At 46.7% G+C, this 10609-nt stretch overlaps 1 long non-coding RNA gene across 1 annotated transcript in view; it reads right to left on the bottom strand.

Moving 5' to 3' along the window:
* Nucleotides 1-7518, bottom strand: part of LOC310883989 — a 48873-nt gene extending 41355 nt beyond the window's left edge. Inside the window, exons 1-2 of the long non-coding RNA XR_014573975.1 lie at nt 5929-7518; nt 4586-4670 (exon numbers count right to left, since the gene is read on the bottom strand). This is a non-coding gene — a long non-coding RNA (uncharacterized lncRNA). The remainder of the gene's footprint in view (nt 1-4585; nt 4671-5928) is intronic.
* Nucleotides 7519-10609: the final 3091 nt, after the last annotated feature.

Raw genomic sequence — 10609 nt, 5'->3', positions numbered from 1 at the left:
CACGTGATGAAGCACTGCTTTCTCTGGAAATGGATGAATATCTGCCTGTTGATGGGAAGCAGTGGATGAATTCTTTGTTTTCCTTTGCTTGCACACTCAGATTTGCTTTACCTGTTAAACTGTCTTCATCTCAACCCACAAGCTTCCTCACTTTTAGCCTTCCAATCCTCTCTCCCATTCCACTGTGGGCGGAGTGAACAAGCATCTGTGTGGTGTTTAGTTGCCTGCCAGGGCTAACCCACAGCAGCTGGCTACAGTAACAGCACTACTGGACTGTCCGAGGCTAAGAAACACATGGGAGCATTAGCCAGAAATGTGGTGTGCCTATTCTGTTTCACAGACAGAAGCAAAGAAGGGGGAAGTAGGCTTCTGCATCGCTCTGCTGCGTTTACATGCCCGTTCTCTGTACAGCTGTCTCTTTGGATGCCTACACACTTCTTCAGATCTTATCCTTGTCAATTTGGGCAGTAGCTAACATGGCAATTGCCTTGGGGTCTTCATTCCCCACACTGCATGCTCCGGCAAGAGGGCGGTGCAAGGGAAGTCTGGGGAGTGATCATCACCTGCTCAGTGGTCAGCAGTCCCCAGCCATAGACCACAGCACCCAAGTTTGAGGCAGCTGGTCCCTAAAATCTTCAGAGCTTGAATTCCCACAGCATTTCAAAAGAAGGCTTGCTAGTGGAGCTCCTGGGAAGTGAGTCATTTTAGCCCCCCAAAAAAAGTCCCAGCATGCTGATGTTGAGGCACACTGCCCTGCAAAGCTACTGCGTGAGAGCTGAGAATAGGCTAACTCAGGGTGTGTACCTCCCTAGATTCTGAACCTGGGTCAATTTTAGAAGTAGGCAACTGCACCATGCTCTAAGAAGGCAGACGCTGCTCTTCTCTCAGAAAGATTCACTTGGGCACAATTCTCCCTCACGGCAAAAAGAGAAGGGGGTGAAGTCAACCCAGACCCTGGGTTCTCGCCGACCTCTCCTGCCACATGGTAGCCCATCAGGAACAGAGCAGCTGCATCAGGGAAAGCCTTCTGCATGGCAAAGCGTATTAGATTCACTCCCACAGACTACTTTCACACTGGCTCCCTGACCAAAACAATAGAGATCGTCGTAATAATTGTCCCAATGAAGAGAATGTGAAATAGCAAGTGTGGTATTACTGTGAGCCTAAGCAAGACACACCCAGACCTTCAGTGGTCACACACAAAAGGAGAGCAGGGCCGCAGTGCGAAGAGGGCATTCTGCCCCTCACCTCCCTCTAGTCAGCTCCATATTCCAGGGAACACAGCTCACTGGGAAAACCATGAGTTTCTAGTGACTATGATGGAATAAAATCAACCTTTATACTAAGCACAGGCACCTGCTCTTAAGAGCTGAGCACCAGGATCAACAGGTACCTCCCACTGCTTCAGTGCTGGTGGTCCAAGTGCAGTGCAGTGGTCCAAGAGTACTGCTGTTACACACGCATTCCCCTGCCTGGTATACCTGTGTTGTGCTCCACCTTTACGGATCTGAAGAAACTCCTAAGGAGGAGCAAGTATGCTGCTCACTCAGGGTACTGATCTTCATCAGCCAGTGGTCAAAGTACTGACAGATACAAGTATGGAAAGGAACTGCCCAGCAAAGTCTGCTAGGCAGTGCCGAGCTTCAGTGACAGGAGACACAAAGACATGAGGCCTTCTGCTGCCGAGCCACCATACCACTCACTGCCTGTTACCCCAGCTTAATGACTATGATGGTCACATGGTACTATGATGATTTTACACTCCCTGGAAATAACACGGGGATTTTAGAGAGCATCATCAGAATGAAAAATAGAAGGGTAGAAAATTAAATGGGCAAATTGGAGCATAGCTCTCAAATGCATAGGGAGAAATTTGACAACGTACAAGCACAGCAGTGCACAGGGGAATTTAAAAATAGACACCAAAATATAGATGTGCTCAGCCAGGAAAAGGAGATCTGCAGGCTCTAGTGAATCCAAACCTCAGGATGAGTCATCAATGTGATGACGTTGCCAGACAGACAAATGCTTATGCTATGAAAGGCCCTGACCGTCACAAATGGGTGCTGGCGCCTAAACCGCCTGTTGAGAATGGACCTGTGTGAATGCTACCTCTCAGGCCATGCCCAGGAATTCCTAAGGGAGGGCTAGCTCGAGGGCTATCCCCGATCAGGCTCCTAGTTGAGGCAGCCTTGTTATACAAGAAAGAAATCCACCCGTCAGTCTGTGTGTGTGAGGACCGTGTCTGCCAATGTATTGGTCTTTCTCCTCTGGAACTAATGATCAAAAAAGAGCTTTTTCTCTACTTTGGCAACAACTTCCAGTTCATAAGCACATACGTCACATGCTCAATCAGCTGAATTGACTGTCTTTTGCAGACTACTTTCTGAGCAATATAAAATCAAATGGACTTTGGAAGATATCACAGTAACTTCCTGCAACAGATGCTCTCACACTGAAAGTACTCTTAGACTCATCAGCTCCTTTGACGTACCCATGTGAGAGATTCTGAGGAGTGTCTGACTCTTGAGTTGGTTGACTGTAACCACGTACTTGCTTAAACTTATGCTATAAATCTCAAGGCCTGCTACTTGTAATGCCACTCTCACCAGATTCAGATCCACGCCATGCACTGCTGCTCTGCTGACGAGACTCTGACGGAGAATCCCCAGAGTGTGGCAAATAAGAAGCATCTAAGGAAAACACCACCGACAGAGACTCTGACGATGCTCAAAGCTTTGGAATAGGAGCCTATAGAGGTAAAGCCCAAGTTTAGCTAATGTGCAAGGCAGCCAGCAGTGCAGGGTCATAGGATGGCTCTGTTCCAAGACCCTCCAGGCATTCTGCAAGATAATGGCCAACTGGAGGCATTTCTCGGGGAGCTGAAGAGCCTGATCTGGGCGGCAGGCGACATACACCTGTGCTGCTTGGCAAAGCAGTGATAAAAGTGCAGTGGCCTTTGCACCTTGAACTGGAAAGGATACAGGATACATTTTCCCCTATTCGACCTGCTTGGAGCTCAAACAGTGTCGCCATCACTCTCGGGTTAAACTCATGCCTTCCCAAATACAACCCACATGGATATAAAGATCAGTTCCTAGCAGACTTTAGTAGCATGAGCAGGGAATGTCAACAGGACAGGGTGTGCAAGCACCGTTAGATCCTCTAGCTGCTAGTCTCCCCCACTGGGCACCAGCACCCTAGCACCCTTGTGGCTGGCTGCCTGGTGGGAAGTCACCATCACTGTTTCCTGCTGGAGCTGGACTGCTTTACACAGATGATTTACCATTCAAGTGGGCAGGGGCTTGTACCCATCCTCATGGACCAGAGATGGATCACATGCAATAAGCTAAAGAAGCCTGCCCAAGTCAACTCTACTGTCTCGACATGAGCCAGCAGTGCGCGCCCGCAGCCCAGAAGCATGCTGTGCGCATCAACAGAGGAGTGGGCAGCAGGTTGAGGGAGGGAATTGTCCTCCTCTACTCTGCCCTTGTGAGGTCCCACTTGGAGTACCGTGTCCAGGTCTGGGGCCCCCAGCACAAGAAGGCTGTTAATCTGTTAGAACAGGTCCAGAGGAGGGCCACGAAGATGATCAAGGGGCTGGAGCACCTCTCCTATGAAGAAAGGCAGAGAGAGATGGGGCTGTTCAGCCTGAAGAAGAGAAGGCTCTGGGGTGACCTCGTTGAGGCTTTTCAGTACTTAAAGGGGACTTATGAAAAAGATGGAGAGTGACTCTGCTCAAGTCAGACAATGACAGAATAAGGGAGAATGGTTTTAAACTAAAAGAGGGGGGATTTAGATTAGAGGTTAGGAAGAAATTCTTTGCTCAGAGGGTGGTGAGGCACTGGAACAGGTTTCCCAGAGAGCTTGTGGATGCCCCATTGCTGGAGGTGTTTGAGACCAGGTTGGATGAGCAACCTGATTTGGTGGACAGCGTCACTGCCTATGGCAGGGGGGTTGGAACTAGGTGACCTTTGAGGTCCCTTCCAACCTGAGACATTCTATGATTCTATGGTTCTAAAAAGAGCTGTGTAAAACATCTTTGAAAAATATCTGGCCCCAGCATAAGTATACTCTGCAGTGTACCTGTACCGCAGTCCTTTCTGGCACTTGACAGATGCTCTCTAGAATCCCATAGATGCTTTAAGCACTGAAGTTAAAGGTGTCGATATTGCACCCTTCCTTAGCAGTCCAGCAGTCAGACAGAAAAATCAAGCCTGTATACAGCCACAGTGGGAGAACCTTTCTGATCACCTCCCTTTTTCAGGACTAGGTTGCCTCCTCTTTTTTTTTTTCTTACTAATTAATTTATGACCTGCCTCCACCCCTCCTCTTACCACAGAGGCTTCTTCCCCTCCTCACCTGCTCTGTAACAGGAGCCTTCCAGTTGCTTTGATGGGTTATGGAAAGAAAGGCTATTCAGAAAGTCACCTTCTCAGCCAGGACCTACTGCCCAACTGCGATTGCTTCCAGTGACATTAGCTGAGAACAAAAGAGGCGTCTGAGTAAGTGTGTAGCTTGGATGCTCATTCAAGTGCAGCCCATCTTCAAATGACAGGTCTGTCCTACCAGCCTCTCTGCTTACCTGTCTGGTTAGGCAATCTGTTCCTTCTCCACTGAGATGCTTGGTGGTTTTCAGGCGGCAGGAAGCCATGGTAGGAAGGTCATTGCTGGAAAGAGAAGACACAAACAATACAAAGAGCTGCAAATCAAACTCCCTAAAGGAAAGATGCATTCACTTCCCTTTTGCCTTCCTGCAGCAAAGACCTGCAGAAATTGGTCTCTGGGTGGAGGAGCAGGATTAAGAGATGGCAAAAGGCCATCCCAGTCTCTTCAGGGCTAGCGTGATACAGCTTCTGCCTTAACCAAATAACCCACAAATGGAGTAGACATTAACCTACATGGCATAGAGATGTTATGCTAGGAGTGGAGAAAACACTCCTTCTATTTAATTTAACGCGACTCAATGCCCATCAGCAGAACAAACAGACATCTTAATGAGAAACGTGACCATAGCAAACGCAGGCTCCAACGCTCAGCCATGTCTTAGCAGAGGGACAGCAAAGAGGACTTTTCCTCCAAAGGATTAGAGTGCCAGCATTTCTGTTCAGCTATGTCTAGCATTTCTGAGAGTTCTCCTTTTACACAGAGGGCAGCAGAAACATTGCTGAACACATGGGCATTCCCTGTCACATGGCCCATTGGGTCCGGTGACATCTCTCTCAGCACGCCTAATGAAATAATTGCAGCATAACTGACAACACCATTTGAAAGCTGCACTTCTTGCCACGGATGTTTTCAAACAGCTCTTGTCTCTGCTAATACTGGAAATGCTTTTGCTTCATTGCTAAGAACCTTGGCTTATTGATAAGCAAACACAATCCCAACCCATTATGTGAATGGAAGTTTATAATGGCTTTATTTTTTCACATATGAAGTGTTGTATAACCCCACCCATGAAAGACACCATTCCGTTAGCCCTGTGGCAGAGAATTCACTGTGTGAAATAAATCACAGATGAAGGAAGGAAGGAAGGAAGGAAGGGAGGGAGGGAGGGAGGGAGGGAGGGAGGGAGGGAGGGAGGAAGGAAGGAAGGAAGGAAGGAAGGAAGGAAGGAAGGAAGGAAGGAAGGAAGGAAGGGAGGGAGGGAGGGAGGGAGAGAGGGAGGAAGGAAGGAAGGAAGGAAGGAAGGAAGGAAGGAAGGAAGGAAGGAAGGAAGGAAGGAAGGGAGGGAGGGAGGGAGGGAGGGAGGGAAGGAGGAAGGAAGGGAGGGAGGGAGGGAGGGAGGGAGGAAGGAAGGGAGGAAGGAAGGAAGGAAGGAAGGAAGGAAGGAAGGAAGGAAGGAAGGAAGGAAGGAAGGAAGGAAGGAAGGAAGGAAGGAAGGAAGGAAGGATATGTGGATGCTTTGATGACACACTGACATCTTACCTCTGCTGTAGCTGCCACTTCAGCAACGAGCAGTCTCCATCAAGTCTGCTTTGCTACACGTTAGCCTGAGGCCACTCTTCCATGTCACAGTATCCACGGGCAATTCACAGGGCACACTGATCTCTACAGGCATGTTCTGCTAATCCCAGCAGCATGGCTGATAACAACACTAGCATGCTGCAAATCCAACAGGGATTGCTTTTTCCAGTCTACCAGGACCACAGACTCTATCCCTTGTTTCTGGGATTAGCAGAAGAGTAGTAGGCTCCACAGCATCCCACATAAGCATTTAAGAAACCACTGACAAAGAGTTTGACTCCATTCTGGCCTCTGCAGTTTCTGGGGGTGGCTGATTCTTTTATCTGAGACATGTTAAGGACTGAACTTAACAGGATGTGTAATAGATAAGTGAAACGATGGCTCCAGCAACATCTGGGGTTCCTAGCCCAGACTGGCTGGGAACAGGCACTGTGAGGCCCAGGACAGGTAAATGCTTTCTGCCAAGCCTCAAAAGGTCAAGCCGAGACCTTGTATGAAGCAGGACTGAGGTCTAAAAGAATGTTGGCTGGCTGGTATGAATCAGTATCCCTCCTGCAGCGCGCAGGACCAAGAGACACCTTCCTGGTCACCGACAGTCACAGGTTTCACTGTCAAAAGGGAGCACTGCATGACAAAAGAAATCAGTGGGCAGGCTGGAAACATGTTTGAATTATGCTTTGTAGTTTGCTGTTCTTGGGGACATGTCCAGCAAAGCGACCAGCGTGCCAGAGTGGGAAGGAAATGTTACTCTTGTGTGCGGGTTTGTTGGCTTCTTTCAACCACACCCGTTCAGTAGCACAGACCTCTTCCTCTCTGGTTGCTCCATGGGTCTTGCCACAGTCAGGAGACTTTGAAGAAGCGACTCAGTCATCAGTGCTGAAGAGATTAATTGGAGCAGCTAGCTAGAGCTGCCAGCAGGGCATAAGCAGCCGTGGGACGTGGATGTAAAGAAGGAAGGCCTAGCTGGAGAGGTTGGTGGAGGGAAGAGTAAATAGCTGGAGGAGCTCCTGGGAAAGGAGCAGCTAATGAGAATGGCCAGGTTAGCAGGAGCAACTAGCTGCTGTCAGTTTAGGCCATGCTGCCCAGTGTGGCTCAAGACAGCTGTGCAACCTCCATGAGCTGTGGCAAGATGTTCTACGGGAGGAGGAAGAGACAGATAAAACTTCAGGGAAGAAGAGGACTTTACATTATCACCTGGCACTTCAGGATGGCTTAGGAAAGGTGGAATGGTTTATTGTACCATGTCGCCACGAATACATATCCTCAAAATGTTTGTGAAGTCCATTGTTCAACTGCTTCATTATGGCCGCATGGTTAAAGGAATCTAATGACAGTAACAAAGGTACCTGATGCTATAGTGAAGCATTAAGCACAGACTGTGTGGTGGTGACCTTGATGCTGTGCTCCTTCAGAGACTTAGAGGAGGGCTCACCAACAGCTTCTTTTCTCTACTGGAGTTCACCAGCTGCTAAGGTTAAATCTTACATCAAACATCTTGACTCCCAAGAAGATGCCTTCTTGAACTTCCCTTGTTGATTCCCACATGGTCCATCTGGGTTGACTTTGCTTGCTTCTCTCTGGGCAGAAAAGATGACCAACGGGTCTGAAGAGGGGCCAGGCCAGTGACTTGCAGCCATGCATCTTCTCCTGTCATTGCAACTAGCTAGGAGGTGCTGCTCAGATTGGTCCAGGGTAGAAGGAGCAGAGGACCTAAGCAGGAGATAGCGGGTGTGGAATTTCCTTCTAACTAGACAGGTTACAAGGTTGATGCTGCTGCTCTAAAAAGCAGAGCTGAGAGTGCGGTTTGCATTGGGCCACAAACTCAACAGTCCTTGACAGTGCTCCATGCTTGTACTTCACTGGTGCTCACGAGTGTCTGTCTCAGTTCATGCTCACTGAAGACAAGGCAAGGAAACTCACATCATAAGGACTTGCAGAAAGTGAGGTAGAATCTATTTCCAGCGTGTGTGAATGCCCTCTCCTCTCTGGGGAATGTCAGCACTCCAACACAACGCCCACACAGTACTGCTGCGCAGGAATGCCTGTTTTCAGAGATTTCTCTCATTCTGTCTCTTCTGGTTGTGCTGTGCTTTGCTTCTAGTCCCAGTGGGCTCCAGGCTCTGTAGCAATGAAAACAGAAGTGACAGAAAGTCAGTGGCTGACAGGACCCTTTTGAACCGACAGAAAGGTAAGGAGGCGCATCTGGCACCACTTACCGCCTCAGTGGTGGGAGTAGCACTACTCGATGGAGAGGCTGTGTAGTTTTTGGCTAAGCTCACTACACAAAAGTATTTTCAGCATGAAGACTGAACCCCCTTATGCAACAGTCTGGAGAATTTTGCTTGGAGTATTTTTCATTCTAAGTCTGAATGAAAGTCAGCTCCTTACCTCTCCCCTCAACTCCACCCATGGTCAGTTGGGTGCACAGTATTTATACAGCAATTGTCTTGGAATTATTGTCATCCTCTAACTTCTGCATGTGAATGGAAATCAGAGATTGCCCAGGGAGGCTGGATTTCAGATACACCCCTGAAGCGCGTTTCCCACTGACTGGCTCTGGTCTCCTCCATGGCAGAGTGCAATCAATGTGTTTCCATCAACCTCCCCATGACCTGTGCAGGGAGCCCCAGGGACAGCTCTGGGCTTGGGCTCCTGGCTGGGGCCCAGGACACCCAAAAGACGGGTGCTGCAGTGCCAGAGCCCTCCTTGGAACAAGCTCTTCAAGCACAGGACAGTGCCTGGTGCTGGCTATTGGATCGTTTTTCTAACCTTGTCCCCGTGGTATTCACTGAGCTTCATGCACAGAGCTTTTAATAACCAAAATACCAGTGATCAGAAGAAGAGCATGTTTAGATCTGACAGCATTTAAAGCAGCTCAAGTGACAGTGCCCTTTTCCTAGAACTAGATCACTCACTCTCCAGGACTACCAGCGAATTCCTTCTTTCTCAAAAGCATCAGCATTGTACAGGACTGCCTACCACCTCTCATGCTCTGATACAGACAGCATTGTGTTGATAGCTTTTTTTTTTTTTTTTCTGGAATGAATGTATGAATGTGTAAGTGTGCAAGATATTTGGGATGGGATGGAAATGCTGTACTGGGAATGTGTCAGAGCACATAGGATCTCAGACTGTATGTATGTGATTTTGTGCAGAGTTGTGGTTGGGTGGAGGGGTTTGTGCTTTTTTGCTGTTGTAGGCAGTGAAAGCCTACAGGGGCCTCCATGGATTTCTGGCGTGGCTGAGGATATTGCTTGATGGATGTTGTCAATGGGTACAAACAAACATGAGACATAGGCATAACGTTTTCAAGGTATGTGAACAATTCTGTTTGAGTGAGGGGAAATGAAGTATACCACTGTGCATTTATGGAGTATGTGCACATTTGTTGCTGGAGTTTTTTAATGGTCTATGTTAGTTTTGCATGTTCATCTCTCATGTCCCTTAACATATCTTCAATAAAAGTGGAGAAACATAAATCACTGACTATTAATGACTTCCCTATTAATAGAAGTTGCAATACAAATGTTAATAATTTCTTCCAAATCAGTTCTGTGAAAGCAGCTCTGAATATTCTAAAACCAGAACTCTTTTGAAAGAAATTATTTTTCTTTTTCATCATTTCCTTTTTTCGGGTACATTGTACTGCAATTATTTATATTTGTTTTTGCTTAGACTATGTGAGTCTTTAGTATTATTTGTGACTTACTACAAGAATAGCAAACATTCTGTTTGGTTGCCCTTTTTGAGTTTTTCAATTTTTGCACAACACCAAGTGGAGATTTACTCAAAGTGATACTTAAACTTATTTTAATTGCTAAGGAGTCAGCTTTCATGCTGTAAGCAGAAATTACATGTCCCAAATTGTATTTGCATTCTTACTTATTTTTTAAGTTTGCTCTGTATCTAGTACTATTATGGTGAAAATCCTGTCCCAAGAAATGTGTCTGTTTTTCCTCTTTTCCATATAACATACAATGAATTAGTGAATACATACATACATAATTTGTCTATTGTAGAATTGTCTTTTCTGTTGCTGTAAAGGCTTTCCTTAAATTTGCATGACTGTGTACAGAAGATACATTATATCATTCCCATTTTACTTCTGAAATACTTGCAGTACAAAAAAGCCAAACTACCTGGCCTAGGTCATCAGCAGAGACCTGCAGAGAGAGTGAAGGAACCTATAAATTCTAATTCAAGTTTTTTAAGTTCTTTGACTCATCAAGAGTCCCTTACTAACAGCCCTGTCAGATTATTTATAGTAGATATATCCACAGGAATGGTAAGATAAAACATTTCTAAATATATCTTGTCAAATCGATTATGCCATTAGTTACGTTTGCCAGACAATGTTTTGCCAAAGAAGGTTTGCCAATTATATTTGACTGAAGGAAAAGGAAACATCCAGAGCATCTGCATACCAGACTCTATAAAAGTCTCTATGGAGTGCTGTGCCCAGTCTCAACAGAAAGTTTCAAGGTAAGTGTATGACTCCTGTGAACTTCTGGGCAAAGCATATACTTTATTCCATTTAACTACCTGTAAGTCTTGGATACCTATTTCTGTGAGGGACCATCTCTATTTCTAGTGATTTTACCATAGTTTTGAAACTTTTTTGTCATCCATTCGTTCATTAGCT

Source organism: Anser anser, assembly GCF_964211835.1.
Source record: "Anser anser genome assembly, chromosome: 19".
In the NCBI taxonomy this organism is placed as follows: domain Eukaryota; kingdom Metazoa; phylum Chordata; class Aves; order Anseriformes; family Anatidae; genus Anser; species Anser anser.
This window is presented reverse-complemented; position numbering and strand designations above follow the sequence as displayed.